Source organism: Pteropus vampyrus, unplaced genomic scaffold (assembly GCF_000151845.1).
Source record: "Pteropus vampyrus isolate Shadow unplaced genomic scaffold, Pvam_2.0 Scaffold66, whole genome shotgun sequence".
Lineage (NCBI taxonomy): Eukaryota > Metazoa > Chordata > Mammalia > Chiroptera > Pteropodidae > Pteropus > Pteropus vampyrus.
In genome coordinates, this window is record NW_011888847.1 from 6,668,915 (window position 1) to 6,677,111 (window position 8,197).

Below are 8,197 nucleotides of genomic sequence, written 5' to 3' on the forward strand. Positions count from 1 at the left end.
ATTGAGGTTTATTTTTCTGCAAAATTCACTTTTTCCAAGCAACTCGCTTAGAAGCACTTAATTTTTATATTGACCATTTTTGACTGAACGCTTTCACCAAGGTGACAGATCTTTGGTAGTTATTATTTGTGCAAAGAAATTTGTCGATGTCAGAATTTTCTAGAATGTTGACCTAGGAGAGATGGAGTTATAATAGGTAAGGTTCCCATTGCCATTGAAGTGTGGCAAAACTTTTCCTGAGAATGATAATCTATACCATTATTTGTATTCCAACAAGCCGTTTATATTTCCCAGATGTCTCATTCTTTTTCTTAAGAAATATTCTCATCTTTCCTTCCTTTCATTCAGTGTTTCATCCTAATTTTTTTCTTATTACTCTTTTAGATTTTTCTTCTGACTTGCTTGGCTGAATTGATTTTCTCTGATTTGAGAGTTTTGGTATTCTCAAAGCAGGGTCATGTTTTTCTCCTTTTATTCTTTTTCTTCTTTCCTCTCTGCCTCTTGTTTCTACATTCTCTATTGTTCTTTGTGCAATGCAATTTCAATAATCCCATAAAATCATATATGTATACATAGATACATGCATACATGTATACATCTATGTATACAAAGCTCTTATATATAATTATCTAATTTCCTCAATGCAGTTATTATTACGTAGTTTTAGTTTGGAAAAGTTGCTCAAATAAACATTTTAAACTGCTACACTAAAATATTTACATTTTTTTTCTTTTTTTATCATTTTTTTTTAACAATATGCCTTACCTTTTAGCCAGTTCTTCTCTGATATAAATATTAAAATTTAGTTCACATAGTCCTTGAAGAGAATTTAGTCTAAACTTATAGAGATCATAAAACTGAGATCAAAGGGTTAGATATCTTCTCCAAGATCACATAACTATAGTTGTATAATTAGCACTGGAGCTGATACCTAGTTCAATTGAATGTGCTTTCTGTTACACTGTGCTGCTTTTGGTAAATGTTTAATAAATATATTTATATTTAACAATTAATTTCTGAATTACTTTCAAATTTTTAAAAACAGCCATTATTCAAAATAATTATCTTTAGCAAAGTCCAATGGAATAAATGCTCGATTTAGGAAATTTGGGGAACTTTTACCTTCACAATAATCAATAGCTGATTAGTGTTCATTATTTTTCATAAAAATACTGTATTGGGACTCATCTGTGATAACTGTCTGCATGTGCTTTCTGGATGAGGGGAAGACTCAATAAGGGAGCAATGGCTTATACCAGCACTTCTGTCTGGGACACGGCAGCCCCTCCAGCCCCCATGCTGAGGCCAGATAATTCAGTTCCTCCTCCTGTGTTCCTGGCATCTTTCGAGCGGCTGCCCCAGTGCTGGAGCTTGTAGCATTCTGCTCCCAGTTCTCAAGAGGGGTGTATGCTGTCTGTGGATTCTATGACCAGATGTCAGGGAACACTTTGACCTCATTCTGTGGGGCCCTGCACATGTCTTTTGTCATGCCCAGCTTCCTCACTGATGCAGATGTGCAGTTTGTCATCCAGATATGCCCAGCCATGAAGGGTGCTATTCTGAGTCTTCTGGGTCACTATGAGTAGGAGAAGTTTGTGTACCTCTATGACACAGAAAGAGGATTTTCCATCCTCCAAGCAATTATGGAAACAGCAGTGTAAAACAACTGGCAAGTGACTGCAAGGTCTTTGGGAAACATAAAGGCTGTCTGAGAATTCAAGGGTATCATTGGAGTAATGGACACGGTGGCAGGAAAAGCAATACTTGATTGACTACAAAGTCAAAAGGATTAACACAATTTTGGAACAGGTTTTGATTCTGGAGAAACATTCAAGAGCTTATCATTACATGCTTGTTAACCCAGATTTTACTAATATTTTGCTAGAAAGAGTCATGCCTGGGGGAGCCAAAATTATGAGATTCCAGACTGTCAACAACGAAAATCCTATGATTCAGCAGTGCATACAGGACTCCGTGAGGCTGAATGAAAGGGAATTCCCTGAAGCCAAGAACACACCACTGAAGTATACATTTGCATTGACGCATGACACATGACTGGTCAAAGCAGAAGCTTTCCGTATCTGAGGAGGCAGTGAGTGGATGTATCCTTGAGAGGCAATGCTGGAGACTGCTTAGCAAATCCAGCTGTGCCTTGAAGTCAAGGAATTGATATCCAGAGAGCTCTAAAAATGGTGCAAGTACAAGGAATGACTGGAAACATCCACTTTGACACTTATGGACGTAAGACAAATTAATTATACCATTGATGTATATGAAATGAATCACTAGTTCTTGAAAAGCTTGCTACTGGAGTGAGTATGAAAGGTTCGTGCCTTTCTCAGATCAGCAGATCAGCAACAATAGTGAATACTCAGAGAGCCGGACCACACTGGTGACTTCCATTCTGGAATCACTATATGTAATAGATGAGAAGAACCATGAGCAACTGGAAGGAAATGAGTGATATAAGGCTGTTGTGTAGTCAGCCTATGAAATAGCCAAATGTGTAAGGATCAAATACAGATTGTCCATCGTCAACGATGGGAATCTTAGTGCAAGTAATCCAAAGACTAAAATATGGAATGGCATAGTTGGGCAACTTTTCTATAGGAGGGCTGATATAGCTGTTGCTCCACTCACTATAATGCTTGTCATAGATTTCTCAAAGTCATTTATGAGCCTGGGCATCTCCATCATGATAAAAAAGCCTCAGAAATCAGAACCAGGAGTATTCTCATTTCTGGATCTCTTGGCTGATGAAATCTGGATCTGCATCATTTTTGCTTACATTGGGATCAGTGTAGTTCTTTTCCTAGTTAACAGATTCAGCCCTTAGGTACAGCAGTGGGAAGGCAACAGTGAAGGACCTCATGATCTGCAAAGCCTTCCTGATCCTCCAAATGAATTGAAACATTTAACAGTCTGGTTTTTCTTGGGTGCCTTTTATGCAGCAAAGATGTGATATTTTACAAAGGTTTGTTTCCATGTCATACCCAGTGCCTCTTTGCATTTTATGGCCATGATCCATTCATGTACATCTGGTGTCTGTCTGTCTGTCTATCTGTCTGTCACTCTTATATATCTATCTATTTTTTTCCTTTACCCTTATTTCCCACTTTTTCCTTTTGCCACATAGGTTTCCACTTTAATAAACCTTTGAATATATGAGTATCCTTGAAAATATGTGTATTTATTTTTGTGTATTTATTTTTACATACTACAGGTCTTGTTCTGCCTGTTGTATTTTCACCCATCATTCTTCCCCCCGCCGCCCCCGTGTTTTAGTATGTTGTGTCTACACATATAGTTCATTTATTCTAACTTCTGCACTGTGTTCTTTGTGTACATCCATCACATTTGACCTAACTATTTTACTTGTAATGGGATCTAGATTGCCCCCAAATCCCCAATAACACTAGAAGTCCATAACAGTCCTAGACTGTATACTTTGGACTCATTTCATGTGAGAAAGAAATGAAGTTCTATATTGTTTAAGGTGCTTTTACTTTTTTTCTTTTTATATAATTGTAGCTAAGTCTAAGAAATTCATTCACAGATCTGCTTACTTACAACCACTCTGTTTTCTTCTTTCATTTTTCATACTTCCGATCCCCAGTACTCTTGGTAGAAAGGATGAGTCTAATTTTTCATGTGCCTCTGATAGAAACCAGTTGCTCTAGCTCCATAGATGTTGGGAAAACTCATTTCCGATGAAGCTAAAATTCTGATATATGCTAGAATTCTGTACTATCACTTTGATAGTAACCTTCATTTACTTTCTTTTTTCCCCAATGTTAGGAAATTCCAAATTTCCCCGTGCAAACAAAACGAGATACTCCAGAAATCTAGTAGCAATTGGCAATTCTGGCAATCTGAAGAAACTATGCGAATAGCTTTCCCATTAATACTTTAAAACTAAAAATGAAGGGACTGTAATTCTATTTTGAGGTATAAATACATGGAAATTGAATTTTGTTTATAGATAAGTTCTCAATTGATTATAATGAAAATACTTATAAATATTTTATTTTTTAGGTATTTAATTTTCTCTGAGGAATCATATCTAGAACTCAGAAAATATAATAGAGAATGATGTTTAAATTAAATGTAAGGTTTTTTCATTTTTAATAATTATCCAAATCTCTTTGGCTCTTAGCGCCACATCAAATTGTGTCATGACACTCAAAGTAGCAAGAATGTATCCACACAATGGCACACAAATACTTTAGAAAAGAACAAAGTCACACAGGTGTGGGCTGGTGTTATTTACTCACGGAACCAGCAGGAACAAAGGCATATCTTACTCAAACAGTTGGGTAAATATTCTGTCCCAGAGAAGGGAAGTTTATATTTTGTATGAGTGGTGTCCTTCAAGTCCGTTAAAATGGCCTGATAGTCACACTTTTTCTGCCCTCCTCTTTCTGTTTGCATTTTGATTGGTGATGGCTTTGTCTAAGTGCAACTTTTAAAGGTGATTCATAACCAAGCATAGAAAAGTTGCAAATAGCAATTTCCCAAGATAAATAGACATATATTATCTTTCTAAGGATTATATTTAGTCTTGTATGAACAGTTGATTAACTTTGTCAGTGCATTATTCTGGGAAACAGAGGATGTAAGTTAGAGTTTTGGGTAATTTTTTAAATCACAGACCCTTTAAAAAATCTGATGACAACTCTGGACAGTCCATGCTGGAAATGAACATATATGTTAAAAACACATGTTTTTAAAAACAACATTTGGGGAACCATACGCCAATAAATTCTATTCATATAAACCTCTTGAATTCCAAGGGTCTCCCAGGTCAAAAAAATGAGCGCTTATTTTTGTTATTGTTTTGGCTGTCATAACAAAGAACCACAAACTAAATGGCTTAACCAACAGGAATTTAGTGTTTCACAGTTCTGGAGGATGAGTCCATAATGAAGTTGTCAGCGGGGTTGGTTCCTTCTAAGGGCTATGAGGTGGAAAAATGAAGCTTAAGTCTGAGGAATATTAATTTACACGCCACAAGCTAGCAGCAAATCTTGAGGATCCTAGAAAAAAAAATATTTGCTGATCTAAATCTTATTAAGTTCAGCTGTTTATAATCTTTTACTTTCTATTCCTGCAGTTTAATGCTTTATCTTTTGGGATCTTTTCTTCAACCATTGTTCTATAAGCACTGTGTGCCCAAGACTTTGATGAAGCACAAGAAGTATGGGAAAGAAAAGAAGACCATAGAGTTCCCCTGTATCAGTGTCTGCCCTTAGAAACTGCACAGTCTAGTTTCTGAGACCATCATGATAAAGAAGCCTCAGAAATCAGAACCAGGAGTATTCTCATTTCTGGATCCCTTGGCTGATGAAATCTGGATCTGCATCATTTTTGCTTACATTGGGATCAGTGTAGTTCTTTTCCTAGTTAACAGATTCAGCCCTTAGGTACAGCAGTGGGAAGGCAACAGTGAAGGACCTCATGATCTGCAAAGCCTTCCTGATCCTCCAAATGAATTGAAACATTTAACAGTCTGGTTTTTCTTGGGTGCCTTTTATGCAGCAAAGATGTGATATTTTCCAAAGGTTTGTTTCCATGTCATACCCAGTGCCTCTTTGCATTTTATGGCCATGATCCATTCATGTACATCTGGTGTCTGTCTGTCTGTCTATCTGTCTGTCACTCTTATATATCTATCTATTTTTTTCCTTTACCCTTATTTCCCACTTTTTCCTTTTGCCACATAGGTTTCCACTTTAATAAACCTTTGAATATATGAGTATCCTTGAAAATATGTGTATTTATTTTTGTGTATTTATTTTTACATACTACAGGTCTTGTTCTGCCTGTTGTATTTTCACCCATCATTCTTCCCCCCGCCGCCCCCGTGTTTTAGTATGTTGTGTCTACACATATAGTTCATTTATTCTAACTTCTGCACTGTGTTCTTTGTGTACATCCATCACATTTGACCTAACTATTTTACTTGTAATGGGATCTAGATTGCCCCCAAATCCCCAATAACACTAGAAGTCCATAACAGTCCTAGACTGTATACTTTGGACTCATTTCATGTGAGAAAGAAATGAAGTTCTATATTGTTTAAGGTGCTTTTACTTTTTTTCTTTTTATATAATTGTAGCTAAGTCTAAGAAATTCATTCACAGATCTGCTTACTTACAACCACTCTGTTTTCTTCTTTCATTTTTCATACTTCCGATCCCCAGTACTCTTGGTAGAAAGGATGAGTCTAATTTTTCATGTGCCTCTGATAGAAACCAGTTGCTCTAGCTCCATAGATGTTGGGAAAACTCATTTCCGATGAAGCTAAAATTCTGATATATGCTAGAATTCTGTACTATCACTTTGATAGTAACCTTCATTTACTTTCTTTTTTCCCCAATGTTAGGAAATTCCAAATTTCCCCGTGCAAACAAAACGAGATACTCCAGAAATCTAGTAGCAATTGGCAATTCTGGCAATCTGAAGAAACTATGCGAATAGCTTTCCCATTAATACTTTAAAACTAAAAATGAAGGGACTGTAATTCTATTTTGAGGTATAAATACATGGAAATTGAATTTTGTTTATAGATAAGTTCTCAATTGATTATAATGAAAATACTTATAAATATTTTATTTTTTAGGTATTTAATTTTCTCTGAGGAATCATATCTAGAACTCAGAAAATATAATAGAGAATGATGTTTAAATTAAATGTAAGGTTTTTTCATTTTTAATAATTATCCAAATCTCTTTGGCTCTTAGCGCCACATCAAATTGTGTCATGACACTCAAAGTAGCAAGAATGTATCCACACAATGGCACACAAATACTTTAGAAAAGAACAAAGTCACACAGGTGTGGGCTGGTGTTATTTACTCACGGAACCAGCAGGAACAAAGGCATATCTTACTCAAACAGTTGGGTAAATATTCTGTCCCAGAGAAGGGAAGTTTATATTTTGTATGAGTGGTGACCTTCAAGTCCGTTAAAATGGCCTGATAGTCACACTTTTTCTGCCCTCCTCTTTCTGTTTGCATTTTGATTGGTGATGACTTTGTCTAAGTGCAACTTTTAAAGGTGATTCATAACCAAGCATAGAAAAGTTGCAAATAGCAATTTCCCAAGATAAATAGACATATATTATCTTTCTAAGGATTATATTTAGTCTTGTATGAACAGTTGATTAACTTTGTCAGTGCATTATTCTGGGAAACAGAGGATGTAAGTTAGAGTTTTGGGTAATTTGTTAAATCACAGACCCTTTAAAAAATCTGATGACAACTCTGGACAGTCCATGCTGGAAATGAACATATATGTTAAAAACACATGTTTTTAAAAACAACATTTGGGGAACCATACGCCAATAAATTCTATTCATATAAACCTCTTGAATTCCAAGGGTCTCCCAGGTCAAAAAAATGAGCACTTATTTTTGTTATTGTTTTGGCTGTCATAACAAAGAACCACAAACTAAATGGCTTAACCGACAGGAATTTAGTGTTTCACAGTTCTGGAGGATGAGTCCATAATGAAGTTGTCAGCGGGGTTGGTTCCTTCTAAGGGCTATGAGGTGGAAAAATGAAGCTTAAGTCTGAGGAATATTAATTTACACGCCACAAGCTAGCAGCAAATCTTGAGGATCCTAGAAAAAAAAATATTTGCTGATCTAAATCTTATTAAGTTCAGCTGTTTATAATCTTTTACTTTCTATTCCTGCAGTTTAATGCTTTATCTTTTGGGATCTTTTCTTCAACCATTGTTCTATAAGCGCTGTGTGCCCAAGACTTTGATGAAGCACAAGAAGTATGGGAAAGAAAAGAAGACCATAGAGTTCCCCTGTATCAGTGTCTGCCCTTAGAAACTGCACAGTCTAGTTTCTGAGATCACTCAGGAGAAGTACTCTTTTCCTCATTTACAAGCTTTCTGATAAGTCATCTGAATTTGGATGCAAATAGTTGTTCTATTTTTTTTTTTTAAAGAAGACTTTATTAAGCCAGAAGGACTATTACTTTGTACATCGTTATGTCTCTGGCCTGCATGGACGATGATTGGTGCCCTCTATTCTATTTAGTATTCATGATGGTACTGGTGTAGCTGTTAAAAAGAGTGAAAGCCTGGGGGAAAAAATTCGAAAATCTTATAAACTTGAATACATTAGAGAAAGCTAGCCCCGCTTCCCTTTCTTCCTCCTGTTCAGAGTTGGCACAAAACTTTGA

The 8,197-nt window shown here is 36.0% G+C and overlaps 1 pseudogene; it reads left to right on the forward strand.

Moving 5' to 3' along the window:
- The window catches only part of LOC105292983, a 16,208-nt pseudogene extending 8,369 nt beyond the window's left edge, over positions 1-7,839 (forward strand).
- The last annotated feature ends 358 nt before the right edge of the window (positions 7,840-8,197 follow it).